Genomic DNA, 15568 nt, shown 5'->3' on the forward strand with positions numbered 1-15568 from the left:
CATGTGACATCTGTTTCAGTTAGAAGACAATCAAACACTTTAATTTCAATCGGTCTCATTCCACGTAATCCAACAAGAACTTTGTTCCGTTAATCATTTCATTGTTCTTGCTTAAGCATCATTTGATGGTTTTGAGGTCCGGTACACCAATCACTGATAAAGCCCCGCCACGCCACCCTTCCCTGTTGTCTCTGTCCCCTAAAACTGTTGACCTGGCTGGTTTTTCGTCTGCATTGTCCTCTCTGAGCCGGCTGGGTTCACCCTGGCTTTTTGCACCCTGACGTAATTCATCCACTGCTGCACGCGTAGCATTTTAGCTTATAAATGCCTCATTTGAAGGTGGAGGCATTTTAAGAGTACTGCTCTGTAGGTGTATGGTTGATACTGATCATAAGACCAGACTTATATTCTCTCCCGATGGGCCGGGATTCGTGGATACCAGATAACCTTTGATTCCTGGGTTGATTGCTGGGATACGCAGGGAGGATGCTAACAAAGCTGGATTGCAGTCAGGTTCATAGGACCGACACAAAGCAAAGGCATACAGCAGTCAGAGAACACAGGATGTGTTATTTCTACTGTATATATTCTATTGAACTACACCAACAGCAAGATTCAAGGCTTTTGTTTTTGAACCTATATGTTAGGCTACAGGATCAACGCTGTAACACAAAAATGACATATTAGCATCTTAACAATGTAATATGGCATCCATGTCAACTAGCAGAAGAGTATTTTATTTATTACCAGCAGATTGGTTGCAGGGTTAGCGCTTATTGGATGCTTTTGGTCACGTGTCAAATATATTTCCCCAACTTCTGATGGAAGTAACTGACTCTGTAGATGCTAAATGCTACATGCTAATTGCTTAATTCTCCTTCACCTTTTATATCAGTCAATTTTTGTTTTCTCCTGCTTAAAAAGACTAATTTTCATGGTGAAATAAAGCAGTAAAGGTAGTGGGCCTTTATAGTTAGCTGAAATGCTATGCTATAGCTGTGGGGAACACCTCTGTGACCAACATCCCGATTGACCTCATACACATATTTTTGAGCCACCGCTAACATGAAAACGACTGCAGGGCCTATTTTTAAACATGTGACCACAGGCTACGTCTTTTCTGCAGGTGATATCAATAAGTGTTGAATTCTTTATGCGGTGCACGTTGCTGCATAAAAAAGGCGCCGCACACGGCTCGGCACTACTCCTGTTTGCCTTCCCGGCATTTTCCCACCATATGCACACTGCTGGCTTCAACCCCCGACCCACTTTATCTTCTCTACTCTCTGCTTCGTGACTCACAAAGCCCATTTAACCTTTACCCAGCGAGATGCTAGCCAAGTCTGCTGCCACCGGCTGGCTCTGTCCACAACGCTTGCTTGGTAAAAATATGCTTGCAGATACAGATGAAGTGTCGCCATCTGAGCTTCCTTTCTAAAACATCCACGACTCTATTACAGCGATGTGATACCTGAAAGATATTCACCCTACAAAAGGCCTAGAAATAAGTGGACTATCTCCTACATTGCTTAAACCCGTATCACATCATTTTCCCACGGTGGTATCCTTCTTGTCCACACCTGAAGAAGCTATCAGGTATTCAAGGAGTGTCCTATGACCTGGATCACATGACATGTCAATAGTTGGGTTTAGAATGATGCAATTAAGCAGTCTTGTTTTCTCTTGCATTGTCCTGCATTTGTGTGTGTTCATGATTTACTCAAGTAGCTCCTGTCCATCTGAAATGTTTGCTGATTCGGACGAAATTTCAGCCATTATTCCTCTTTAAAAATGCGATTTTTTTCTCTGTGATTGGTAGAAATGATGCTTTTATCTGACCAGGTGACATAATTTTCTCACATATACAGTATGAAGTTTCTATAAGTAATTCTGGCTCCATCTAGAACTTCAATACCATTGATTGTACAGAATGGGACATTTTGGCCTCGGGTAATGATGAGTCATGGTATGGCCTATCTAGGTCTTTCCTGCTGATAGAGATGAGTCATGTTTAAAACATATACACAAGCGTATACGTCAAGGCAGGGATCGATCGTGTGTATCGGGTATCACAAATCCATAAGTGTCAAGAGGATGAGTTCGTTGACACCCGGATTATCGATCCTGGGATTAGGTGCCAGGGACCCCAGAGGGCATGAGTGTCACTGAGAGGAGAAGATCCCTCACACGTAAATTAATAGATTCTGGATAGGGTTGAGTGGGTTAATTCCAAAGATCTTGTTTAGCCAAAGTCCCAGCAGAAAGCATTTTTAGCATCCCCCACCAGAGTGAAAAGGATAGGTCTATTCTTTTCCTATCGCCTGATCAGCAAAGACAGAATGGATCCGTATAAAAGTTATGAAGACAGTCACTTAATATTTAATGCTGCTTAAAAGCCCAATTCATTTATAACTCTATTAGGGTCATGATTTAAGCGATCCATAAATGAGGCATGTCTGTTAGCAGGTCTAGGGAAACACAATAGAGCTTGGCTTTGCTCAGACAGAGACGTGGACTATCCCGGTGTAAACCCCCGTCCGGTCGTGCTGCGAGGTTCGCTCATTAGCTCAGACATCATCTGTTTTTAGAGCAGCAAAGCGCTGACTGCAGTCTTTGTAAAGAGAGAGCAGCAGCCTCTGTTTTACCATGAAGGGGGGGGGGGGGTGTCCATGCTGTTTGGCCTGCCTCAAAGTCAGCATCCCCCGCCAACAAGGCTGTACAGCCCTGTAGGCAGGGAGTAGTGTGTGTGTGTGTGTGTGTGTGTGTGTGTGTGTGTGTGCATGTGTGTGTGTGCAAGAGATTGAGTGATACCAAACTGCTACGGTCTGCTACTTTGGTAGCCCCACCACAGAGCCTACATGGGGGTTTTCAGAACATCGTGATAAATTTCAGCTCAGATTTTCTTCTTTTTTGTGCATTTGCGCCTTTTTTCTAAGACAAAATACCAGATTAGCGCTGCAGTAGTTTTGGGCTAACAGTGTTTCATGAAAGCTGCTACATCTTTCTTTAAGAAAACATGAGAGGAAGTCCTGTTTTTGTTGACCTTGAAGGGAATTGAATTCATGTCTGGCTGGCCAAACAGAGGAAGTCTCCTCTCTGTCTGCTCCTGATTGTCTACGGGTGACATTAGCCTCGAACCAGCGCCAATAAAACTAAACAAGAATAAACTTGAATCATAGAAACACCCAACTTTCATTGGCAAGGACTAAAGCTGCTGATAAGTGCTTCTTTTAAATCAATTAAACTTTGAAAATAGTGAGGTCTTTTACGTTGAGAACCTTGTTGAAGTGTCAGAAGAGGCAAATAAGTGGACCAACTTCTGGATTAGTGTCACATATTAAGGTTATTTGGATTTAGTCTTTTCTCAATGTATGTCTGTAGACATCTCTATCCAGATATTTTATTAGCATGGCGTTAGCATAGCATGATCTTGTAAGTCTTGGAGCCTTTCGGATTGATGCTGCTGTGGTTTGTTTCCTTAACCAGATTTGACTGAAGCTCAGGGGGAATTTGTATAATTAAAATCAGGACAAAGGTGGGAAGCAAATCAAGTAAGTTTGAGCGTCTGCGGCTACACGTGTACAGAGTCACGCATGTGTGATTCGCGACACGGCGACCTTGAAGAAGTAACAACGTCCGCGTATTATTGAGCCGTGACGGCATTCAAATACGACCAGCAGAGGTTTGTGATTTTGCTGCTCTGCTGGAGGTCATGAATCACCGCCGTGGTGTGATTCAGCATGGAGTCAGCAGCATTCGCACGTGGCTTTTATTTGCTTTTTTGGGCTTTTGGAGGAGAACTGAAAGCCCTGGAAAGAAATACGCCAAAATCCAGCGTGTCAGTTTGCCCTGGTCAGAGCATGACGTCAGAGCATGACGTTGTCCGTCTTTCTTAGAGGACTGCTAATGTCAGGTCAAACGATCATGATTTCTATGATCCGAATAGTAGCTACCATATTAGCATGATCAAAATCGCACAAGGTGCATGTTTCACATGCTAACACGCTAGCAGTATGGCATATCATGAGCTTTTGGCAGACATCAAGTGTAATCAGACCTCAGGGCATCCCTTTAATATCCATCAAAACGCAGATTCAGTTCAGACTGACATCAAAAATCCTGTTTGATATGCTTTTGGCGGTGTCGGCAGCCTCATCCATGCGCACATTAATACACAGAGAAGCCTGAGGGAGAAAGATTAAAAAAAAAACAGGTTGCACAGCTTCTTGATATCGTCTAAAAATAACGACTTGGATACTGCTGCCGCTCATACTCAGATTCGATCTTCCCCCCTTGAGGAGGCTGGCGTTGCTGCAGGATATACCCCTTACACATCTGTGAGTTGCTTTGTTTGGGTCTCAATCTCAATGAAGTGGCATCGTCGGCACGTTTAAAGAGTGATATCTCACTCGGTTACAGCTGCTCCAGCTGTGAAAGCCTCGCTCCGTTGCCACGGTGAAGCCACGGCTTCCTCATCGCCTGAGAACTTTTTTTTTCCCCTGATAGCTGAGAGAAATCCCATTCCATTGGCGTTACTTATATTAGGAAGCCTCTGTCCTCCTTTCTTCATCATCTTCTTCTTCATCTGTCTCTCTCCAGGAGAGTTGGAAGATATGCGGTCAATATTAGACATCTCCCAGACATCCTATAGGTCTCCTGTTTACTTTTCCTCGTGTCTTTGTTCCTCCTCTTCTCATTTCTACTCTCATACCAGTCACTCGTTTTCACTCTCATTGCACGTCTCTCCATCTCTGTCTCTCTTTTGTGTCGTTCTTTTAGAAAGACGGTCTCTGGAGTGTTTGTTTCTGATAGCTGTCATTCTGCCTGAGTCTCTCCATGGCGACGCTGGTCACGGTTTGACATTACGTGGATGTTGTTTCTTTGTCTATCGTCAGACCTTCATGTTAGCATCACAAGCCTCTAATCACACGTTGCCTGCTCTCCTTCCTGGCCTCAAAAGTGATCCCTTCTTAAAAAGACTGTCAAAAAACGAAGGACAGAAGTTCACAGGAGGAATGCTATGAGGCTCCAGATTAATGGAGCATCTTCCAAAGCCAGACTTTTTTAATACGAAACTCCTCTTTCTTGGCTTACTTAGAGAAGCTAAATCCAGACTTCTTGTTGTTTTATGTTAAGTCAGGCCTGCTGAATGCCTGGTCTTTGTTATATCCATCTATAGGAATGCATACCATGGTTATATTAGATTTTTAAATTCCAGCATTCCCCGTAGGTGTTGCCCTGCAGAAATCCTGCATTGACTTATAATTCAGGGTGCAGGGCCAACCTCTCTCTCTCTGGCCGTGATTGGATGCACCTGGGCGACCCTACCTGCCTTTTTTTTTACCTCCAGCTCACAAATCATCATTTTGCACCACATGCTTCTACTTTTCCTCTTCGGTTCATCCCTGTCATCCTCATGTTTCCTTCTTCACTCTCGGTTTTTAATCCTCTCCGTCTGTCGGGACAGTAACATGAGCCCCCATGATTGGTTCCAACCCCCCCCCCCCCCCCCAGAGAACTCCTCCATACCTGGACGGGTTTACAACCTGCTTCCCATCAATCTCAGAAAGCAGGAGCAGCAGTGGAATGCTACCTCCAACTGTTCCTTAATCTTGATGCATCTCTTTGGTTCTTAATGTCTTTGTGTGCGTGTGGGACTTTCTTGATGACTCCATTGTGGGAGTTGCGTGGTGTCGAGTGGGAACAGTGGGGATGGGAACGCCGTCCCTTTAAACTCCAGAGGGAAGAAATAGAACTTTGGGGAGGCCGTTAATCTTTGTGATTAAACCCAGCTCTCTGGTGCTCTTTCTGTGTGTCGACTGTCATCAGAGGGATGCTCAGAGGCTGTTAAAATTAAACCCCCCCTCAGCCATGGTTACCACCCCCTCTCCCTTCCTCTAAGGCCATCGCACACAGACATACAAACACTTGGAATGCGAATGTGAGGGTTTGAACTGTCAGACTGTAAATGCCATCCTGACACAGGCTTGTGGCATTTTTCATTTTAGCCTTACTTTTCTTGGACCTACACATTTTTCTTTGTCGTACAAACATCTTGAAATATTCTTAAAGGTTACAAAAGCCCACATACGTGCTTTCAGGCTTCCATAATTTCTACTAATACCTCAAAAAGTAAAAAAAAAATTGCATCAATATTTGAATGCCTACATGTCAGGGGATTTTGCATGTATACAAAGCGACGACACGGTGCATTAAATGCCGCCTGGCGACCAGCTTAATGACATCATTTATCATTTTCTGGGACTATACTCTTTACGCAGATGACATGAGCATGTAAACACACATATATACATAAATGGAGAGCGATAAATAACACCCCCCAATGCCTACAGCAAAATTAGATCACACACAGATGTTGTGGCCGATACTCAATCCACAGAGAACCTCCAGGCTCCAGACAAAGAGCCAGACGGTTGTCGGCGCTCCGGCTTCCAGCTGACTCCTAAATCACTGAGGATAACCGTCTCAGAGCCGTAATGTATTTTACATTATTTCTTTTGTAATTTGAGCACAACAGTTTTCTCTTGCCCAGAAACCGAAATCTTTTGACTACTAATGTCTGTATATTTAAATAGACATTATGCACAAGAGTGGCTTTTGTGTTTTCTGCTGTTTGCACTGTCCAGCCCCAGGGCAACTCGCGTCTAAAAGTCCACCGTGTTCTTATAAGTGGGACAGTCCCACAGATTCAAACGATGCCGATCCATTTAGATAATACCTGTTATTGTTATGTTACAGAAAGTAGTAATTATAAATTACAAACAGCAGCTTCTGTAAAGCAGATGTCCTTCACGAATAATAGAATAATGAAGGCAGATGTGAAGACTCCATTGTGTATAATAGTTTAAAACTATACAATGCAACAGCTTACCGAAGTTTACAAAGTTTCCATTCATTATTTCATTTATTTTTTATTTCAAAAGGAGGACAGATAATAAAATATTGGATAAAAAGTCTCTATAAAAACATGTTAAACATAAATTCACTTGATATTATGAACTAAAATTGAAACATAAAACACGTCATGTTGTCAACATTTTAAATTTTGCTGGACTGATTTTTCTGTACTTCCTGGTTGAGGGGCGTTGACCACAAAGGGTTCTATGGAAGTCCTTCAGGTGACCTGAGGCTGCTCTCTGATTGGTCATTTCTCTGCTACCTGGACCCTCATAGTTTTTTTAAAGCCTGCATTTTATATTCACATCCACCATTGATGATATAAGAATATAATATAATATAATATAATATAATAGAATATAATATAATATAATATAATATAATATAATATAATATTAATATGACACAGTATAACATAATACATTTTACTAATGTTTAAACGGTCTTTTCAGTCCTCAGTTTTCTTGTTTGGTAAATTAAACTGGACCAGAAATGAATTTTATGATTGTTTTGCTAAACATACAAACTTATCAGGCTTCAGAGTTTAAATACATCTGTGTTGCTGGCTGAGCTTCTGTCTGGGCTGTAATATTAACACTAGTGTTTAAACATCATTCTGGTGTGTTTAGTTGTTTTTAATTGTGTAGTGTGATGACATGCAAACACTCCGCCCCAATAATAATTCCCACCCACGTTCAAAGTGATGCGTGAGTGTGTAACTCCACTCTAGGGAGTTAAAGTGTGTGTGTTGTGTGTGTGTGTGTGTGTATTAATATCAAGTGGTGATTGTAAAAGTGGGCGTGTCCTGGCAGTCTGGGCATGTGACTGCTGTCGCTGATTTCCCCCCCTCCACACACGCACACACACACATTTCTATTCATGCCTGGGGTGTGTTCTTTTATCACACACTGACACGTTCAGACAATGCACTGGTTCCCAGTGGATCCATACACTCAGCAGCTAATTGAAACAGGAGATTGGAAGTAAATCAGCTGTTTTAAACTCAGCTTTAGAACATGTGAACGTTTAGTAATGAGATGCTGAAAATCACATTATAGTTTTTGAATGGATGTGGACAAAGAGATGGTTTTTATCTCCAGGTAAACTATTCCCAGAGCTCACTTTGTACATCCTCATTGTTGTCATAGCGATATTTTTACTCCTTGCAGGAGAAGTGAAGGATCTATTTTTGGTCCACGAGTTCTTCTGAAGGCTCATCAAACAGATTCAACGCCTTTGAGACGACTGTATAGATGGAATACTAAAACAGAAAAGCCTATCTGATGTAGTGGCAGTGAAATAATAGCAATAACATTTATTCTAATTTAACTTATACTTCATGTATTCTGATGTTTGGCTAGTTAGTGGAGCTTAACATGAAGACTACAAACAGACAGAACAAGGCAGTCAGAGACTGCAACATCCTGCGACACCCTTGAATTCAAAATTTTACCCTGACCTACTTTCATAGATCAAAGTTCCAGCTTTGATCTACGGTCTTACTGGCCTTCACCCTCGTCTTTCTATCGTATCCGGTTCCTGAGTGTGCAAAAGTTGAAATTTGACCTTGACCTATTTTTTTCAAGGTCAAGGACATCATCTCATTTTCATTCCCTTTGCTGCCTGAATAATCTGCTTTTTGTTTAATCTTCCTACCTGCAATAGTTTTGAAGATGGACTAAACAGATGGATGAACACACGAACGCTGACAATTACAATACATCACCGCTTTGAAGCAGGATGTAAAAAGCTAGCTTTGATTTGCTAAAAAGAAGCAAATCCTCACATTAAAGCTCAGTTTTCATTGATGTTTCGTTAAAATGTGCATTTAAAGGCAAAAAAATTTGTGGTTTTCCATTCATATTTTTCACATCATCACAATTAGCTTGTTGAAAACAACACTTTAGACTAAGAGTATCTGATTCTAAGAAGTAACACAAATTCAATACGAATCTACGTGTAATTTTGTAGAACTAAAACCACTGAATTTTTATCCTTGGACGAAGCTGTGGCCCCTTCCTGCTCGTCTTTATTCTAACCTCGGCTAACCACCCCCACTCCCACTGCGCTGTGATGATGAAGCGCTTTTAGATTCGTCTTTAATAATGTATGTTTCTGATTCCTCCTCTGGCTTCATTTTTTTTTATCATGGTTCCACTTCTTTCTCCACTCCTCCTTCCTCTCTGTGCCTCTCCTTCAGGAACGTTCTCCTGACGTCTTGTTGCGATTCCACTCTTTTGCTCCTTGGGACGACTCAATTTGTTTAGGTTCAGCTGAGACGAGATCGATGCGTCTCATTTCAGTGCGTTCATCCGATTTGGCGTAATTTCCTGTAAAAGTGCTCGTCTCTAAGCGAACAGACCAACATTTCATTTCTTGTTTAGCTCTTTTTTTCTAGCAGCTCGACCCGGTATCATTAATGGACATCCACATAATCCACCATGCCCCCCCCCCACCCCTCCCTGAGCTAACTACACTTTTAATGACGCGCCGGCGTTTCTCATCTGACACATTTGTTTTGCTAATGTCAGATGAATGGAGAGTCTCTCTGGAGATTGTGATAATGGATTCACGGTCATGTAGGGAAAGCAGGAGATGGGGGGGGGGCGATGATGGGGACCCTGTTATTTGTGTGTGTCCTGCTGGAGGTAAAAGTAATAAAAAACGACCAGAGATGTTTCAGCTATTGATTGGAGTCCCGACGTTGAGCAAAACAATCATTTGTTGGTTGTACCCTGGAGAGCAGTACGTATTCACGGCGTGCCGCCTCTGAGACACCGGCCTCCATTGATGGATGAATTAAAGTCCGTTTGCTTTGAGAACCGTGAAACACGAGCAACGGTCTTTTGTCACTTATGTTTTACTAAGTGCAGTTCATTCATTAGCTTTCTCTCTGCCTGATGCATGTTTTTCATTATCTCTGACAGTCTGACATGAACGCAAGATGTGCAAATAATTCAAGAGAAAAATGTGTTTTTCTCATTGCTGCAGGTTTGAACCACTTTTCCTGGAGACAGACAGTTGATACGATTAAATCCTTGCAGGTAAGATAAATATATCCACGTGATTTACCTCCTATGGGTTTAACGGGATTCCCACTGAAGTACGAGAGAATTTGTGAAGACATTTGTCAAGTTCAGGTGAAAATTTAAGCATTTTGAACCTTTATCCAAGTTTTCTTGCTGGATTGGTCTTGAGCTCACCTTTAGTAACCTCTATGAAAGCAGGAAAATGTCTCCAATTGCCCCGAACAGTAACTGGCTTACTTTGGGTTACGAGGGAAAAGGGTTCAGGCCCCAGTTTAGGAAAACCCCAACCTGGAAGGTGGATCATGCAGTGAAGGGTTGGGTTGTTTCACGCCGTCCCATTGTCATTGTCGTATCGGAGGTTACATGCCAAGATATTTACCCCCAAGGGCCGGGAGGAAGAAGACAGAGTGTGAAGAATGCTGGGTTTAAATTTAAAACACGCTGCATTACTTAATCCACCTATGCAGGGATTATTTCTCATCGCTTTATCAACGTTACCTGATCAGCCCCAGGAGAACTCTCTGCCACGTCGCATCAATCTTAATTTGAAACCGTGACTCATTATATTTTCCACACAAAGTGGTTTGAATACAGTCATTGTTGCGTGAGGTGATGGATCCGTCCTCTCATCCTCCCTCCTCTTCCTCCATCCCTCCCTACGTGAGTAATCCTGATGAACAGATGGAGGGAGGAGAGGAAGCCAGCTTGTTGCGCCGTCAATCAGCCCCCTCCCCCAATCTCTCACCTCCTGCCCCCTTTCCCTTCCCATCATGCTCCTTTCTCTCTGCTCTTCCTCAGTATTTGTCCTCATCATGCTGTTTATCCTCTTACAAAATTACGACAATCAGGCTTAGCAAAACCAAAAAAAAGGTAGAGAGGAACCCCGCCCCTAATAAATGGACTAATCTTGCCCTGGAGGATGCAATAACACACACACACACACACAAACACACATTTACAAATCAATAGTGATGCACTCCGTCACCCACCAAAGCCACGTGCATCTATCTACTCATCAATACCTTCACCTAGCGATAGCAGCAGGGGCACCGCCGTCACATCGTCACGCCGCATGACCATGAGATTGGTCATGCGGCTATTGATGGACACCCAACAAGCACACACACACTTCACATACCAAAAGGAGAATGCAGCACAGTTTAGTAGCTGATCAAACACGCTACGCTAGCTTGTTTGTGTTGCTAATATCATTGTTTTCCATTACATGTCCAGTTTCATTCAGTTAATAGGCTGTGACTGATGAATGCACTGATTGGATAATAGATTTGTGATATAAGAGATGGAGATGCATGTGCTAATAGGGAATAACCATAAAAGGAATATGCAAGAAATGGAATAAATTAAAATAATAAACACATGCACGCATGCATGCACAGGCTGCACCATCAAAATTCACCAGGGCACATGAGTGGCGCCCAACCAACCCCCCCGCCCCAAGCAGCCAACAAACCGGTCCATGCAAATGCAGGCAACGGTCCAAATATCACAGATCTCTAATAGCATGTTAGATGAGACAAGTTTCAGCGGCTGCCATCAGTAATGACTTTACACTTGGATGAGTCTCATGATTAGCTTTTCGGCAATTATCTTTTTCTTTCGGAACCCTTCCAGTTCTCTTCTCTTGATTTGAAGAACGCAGTTTGCTAGTTTTTAATCTGAACAGTAAGAAAGATTACATTCCCAGCAAAGGAAGCTGTTTCTTAGGTTATTTTGCCTCATTTCCAGACAGCTGCTATGACAACTTCTCAGGTATTTCCACCCGCTTCCTCGCTCTGTTTGAATGGGCCTGGAGCAAAGATATTAAGATTTGGTTCGTGGAAAGGCAGGGCACTTAATATTTCTGGAACAGGAAGACGAAAAAGGAGAAACAGGAAATGGAAATAAGACGCATGCAAACACAGTTTGGGTGACCGCCTCCATAAGTCCATCTATCCAACGTAAACTCCACTATATATAGTGCCAGGTTTAACAAAACGGTGGTCACAACAACACCAGAAGTCTACAACACGAAAGAATCGGGCCACGTTTCCTGAAGGGATGCACACAGTCATTTGTGAAAGTTGATCTATGGGGCGGGAAACCAGGAAAAAGACCATGATGCCACAAACACGGCTGAAAAGATAAGTAAAAAAAACCCATTTAAGTCTTGTCTTAGCTGTAATTCTGTATGACTAATTGAGTATACCGTAACAATACAGCGCCACTCTATAGGAAAACCACCAGTCAACACTTTTCATCAGTCCTTTGACTAGTTCTTCACTTATGCAGATGACTCTATCTTTTAGCTGTCATTAATGTTGTGTTTCGGACACGACAAATCATTTTTAAAAATGCATGTGCATGTTTGCTCGTGCAAACCCATCCCATCTTTTATTGCCGTGGTGTCACCTTGTGCCTTAGAACGCCCCTGCCGTTTCAGCATTATCCCAGTGGTAAACAACATGAAGGACAATGGGCCCCGTGGGGGACGGACGTAGGGTGCCAAGCCCAGTGTATGCTGAGCATCAGCACTTTATAAAGCCCCCCCGAGAAAAAGCATTGGGGGTTTCTGCGGATGGTGCTAGAAAAACTGATCGCAAAATGGGAAGCCCCTATGTGTGTGTTTGCGTATGTGTACATGCAAAAAAAGAGGCTGATTAGGTGGCTGTATGTGATCCGGTCTGGGGGCAACTAGAGACAAAGAGGTTTGCATTTCAGTCCTTTCACCGCAAAGGAGTGTTAGTGCAGTGAAAGCTACTCTTACAATAACTTCCAAAGCTGTGGGCGCTGGCTTACGATGAGGTCAGGAGTTCACCAGGAGAAAGAAACAGTTGTAATTTGGGATTGGAGCGATTGGTTCCAATCTTGGGGAGGAAGCAGCCGAGCACGTGTCGCAGAATTATCCGTTTACCCAGCCAGGGTCAAAAGAATCAAATGTGCACATTGATCCGTGGACATATTTGCTGCATGTATTGTTAGCCATTCCCTAGAACTACAACCATACCAGTAATGCAACTTTATTATGAATTGGTTGTTCTAGTCCCTCATTTCCGGGTGAGGAAGGTGGAACATTATCCAGCTTTTGTGCAAAGCATAAATGTTCTTCAGTAAATAATACTTCACCCAGTAAAAAGACAGGAAACTGGTTTCCCTATTTGATTAAAAGCTAAGGTTTTGCCCCGAAGAGGGACTTTTCACCTTTCAAAGGGCTTTGTTTGGGGCATTCTGCTCACTTGATAGGGTTTTTTTTTTCCCAAATAGATGCTAGTTTTGCTCTGTATTCATGTTGCTTTTCACAAACGATTGCCGGTGTTGGTTTTCAGGATATCGTAAGAAGTTGTAGACTTCTCACCTCAGGGGTTGTTGGCTGCACAAAGAACTATCGGTCATGTTTGGAATAGTCTTTGTCACAATTTTAAGGCTGTTTAGAAAGGTTAGATATGCTTTCTCAAATATCAGACTGCAGTTCCCCCCTCCCTGTGTTTATGGGAAATCTTATGGCTCAGAGCCCCCGTTCCAGCGACCTGGATACTAGAAACCACTACAGTGAATGAAACATGCCTTCAAAGTCTGCCCAAGGACATGACATTCTGTGATATAACTGGAAAACGTTCAGTTTCTTAGCAAAGATCTACTGTTCCCAATGACTGTATTCTGCTGGTCTGTGCCCTAAGACGCAGGAAACCATCTGAGTCCAATGCGGTTCAGTTTGTCGTCTTAGAATATTTCCATCACTCTGATCCGATGTGACTGCAGATGACTGCGTTCTTATCACTCCCGTCCTTCCTCCCTTTACCCCCCCCATCTCATCTGCCCAGTCAGGTTGTCATGCCTCTGTGTGACTGAAGGCTGTGGAGTTACCAACTTAGCGCTTCGCTTCGGGGTTTTGCGAACCGAGAGGCAGGAAGTCTGTTAGACTTGTGTCAGCAGGCTTCATGTCATCTTTAGTCAATAAGAAGAAACTGCTTCATCTTCTCTCAAACACTGCTTAAGGCATCCAACAACTGTAGTGTTTTCATGCGACGAAAACAACAGTTCGCCATCTTGGGCAGATATAAATTCCCTTTGATTAGCTTCTGATCTGAAGGTGATGTCTTACTTTTTTTCTTATTAAACATCTCCAGAATTCTAACATACAAAAATAAGAAGTCTTTTACAACTGTGGAAGTTTAGGAAATGAAGACATACATGCAGACAGAAAAGAGGCAGAGACACGACGGATGCTCTTCAGATATTTAATATCAGTATCCTGAAAATAGCCAAGGGTCAAAACCATAGAGGAGTCAAAGCAAACAAACTCTGGTAAGGATGAGGAGAAAGATGAGAATCAGAGTTCAGGCAGAATACTTAGAAAAATACACAAGTCTAGGCAGAACTTAAGAAACGCACAGGGAAAACGACTGAAACGTGACAACAAACGTCAACTGGACTGGGCACAAACGAGAGAAATCACACTAAAATGAAACAGGAAGGAAGACAGGAATTGACAGAATGAAAGAGAGACAGAGGAAGGAAAAGATTTGAGGTTTCGACCCCAAAGTTAGAGAACAGAGGAAGGAGTGGGACGAGAGACGACCTGCCCTCCAGACAAACTCATCCCACTCATCCCTGCTAGAGTTCTCTTAGTCACTTTCACTTGGCTTTTTTTGGTCTGTGGCGGCAAATAATGACTCAGTATTACAGTGAATATTAGAATACACATACAAGTAATGGTTCTTAAGTGTGTCAATTGCGTCCATATTTAGTCAAACATCAGGTATAGGGACGTCATTTTTGATGTCTGCTGTAGCTAGGTTAGCTCAACATATGGATTCCGTCACCGTTTTTGCCCATGTGAACATTCTGTCCATCAATTCCCATACATTCCACTCAGTTCCACCCTTGCCAGGCTTGACTGTGTCTCTCTGAGAGAAAAATAGCCCGAGGTCCAACACGACTTAATATGGCGTGGCCACCGCCGCCTTTGGGGGGGGGGAGCCGTATCTGCTGCAACAGCAGGAAGCATTACTGTAATTAATCTGAAGATGGCCTATTACATTAGCACGAAACGCCGCTGTCTTTTTCCACTACGAGATTCATTATGAGATTTAGCCTGCATGGCCTGCATTAAATGCATTTTGCGGTGTTGATATATTCTTCTCTCTTCTCTGTTGTCTCCCGTCTCCATTAACTAGCTAGAGCGACGTTGGCATAATTAGCCGCACCTCGGGGTTGCATTAGCTCACACACTCTGCATAGCTCAGCAGGACAACATGTGACACTCTGTTTTCTGTGTGTGTTCATTACCCAAACCCTCCTTATGTCATCAGACATAGAGAAGCAGTGAGCTGGAAGCTGATAGCAAGCTTGATAAATTCACCTTCAGATGCCTCTGATGGCTTCACCCACCCCCACCCCTACCTCCTTTGATGGGTGAATTTATGCCTGTGTGTGTGTGTGTGTGTGTGTGTGTGTGTGTGTGTGTGTGTGTGTGTGTGTGTGTGTGTGTGTGTGTGTGTGTGTGTGCTGTGTATTTGCATGTGCATTGTGTCGGGAACATATGTGCAAAGACGTATGTGTTTGTTGTGACTAATGAAGACAGGAGGATGGACGGAGCTATTTGCTTGACAGTAGCACCAAAT

The 15568-nt window shown here is 43.0% G+C and overlaps 2 protein-coding genes across 15 annotated transcripts in view; one reads left to right on the forward strand and one right to left on the reverse strand.

The window, feature by feature from the left end:
- The window catches only part of LOC137589047 (glucoside xylosyltransferase 1-like), a 123764-nt gene that overhangs the window by 6976 nt on the left and 101220 nt on the right, over positions 1 to 15568 (reverse strand). The window lies entirely within an intron of this gene.
- The window catches only part of nrcama (neuronal cell adhesion molecule a), a 36814-nt gene that overhangs the window by 4855 nt on the left and 16391 nt on the right, over positions 1 to 15568 (forward strand). For 12 of the 14 annotated variants that reach the window (XM_068306434.1, XM_068306443.1, XM_068306439.1 and 9 more), the window contains exon 2: positions 9910 to 9962. The exons of the other annotated variants lie outside the window; for them this stretch is intronic. The gene's annotated coding sequence lies outside the window, so the exon portion shown is untranslated. The remainder of the gene's footprint in view (positions 1 to 9909; positions 9963 to 15568) is intronic. 14 annotated transcript variants of the gene reach the window in all.

The sequence above is a fragment of the Antennarius striatus genome, chromosome 22 (assembly GCF_040054535.1).
Source record: "Antennarius striatus isolate MH-2024 chromosome 22, ASM4005453v1, whole genome shotgun sequence".
Taxonomy (NCBI): Eukaryota; Metazoa; Chordata; class Actinopteri; order Lophiiformes; family Antennariidae; genus Antennarius; species Antennarius striatus.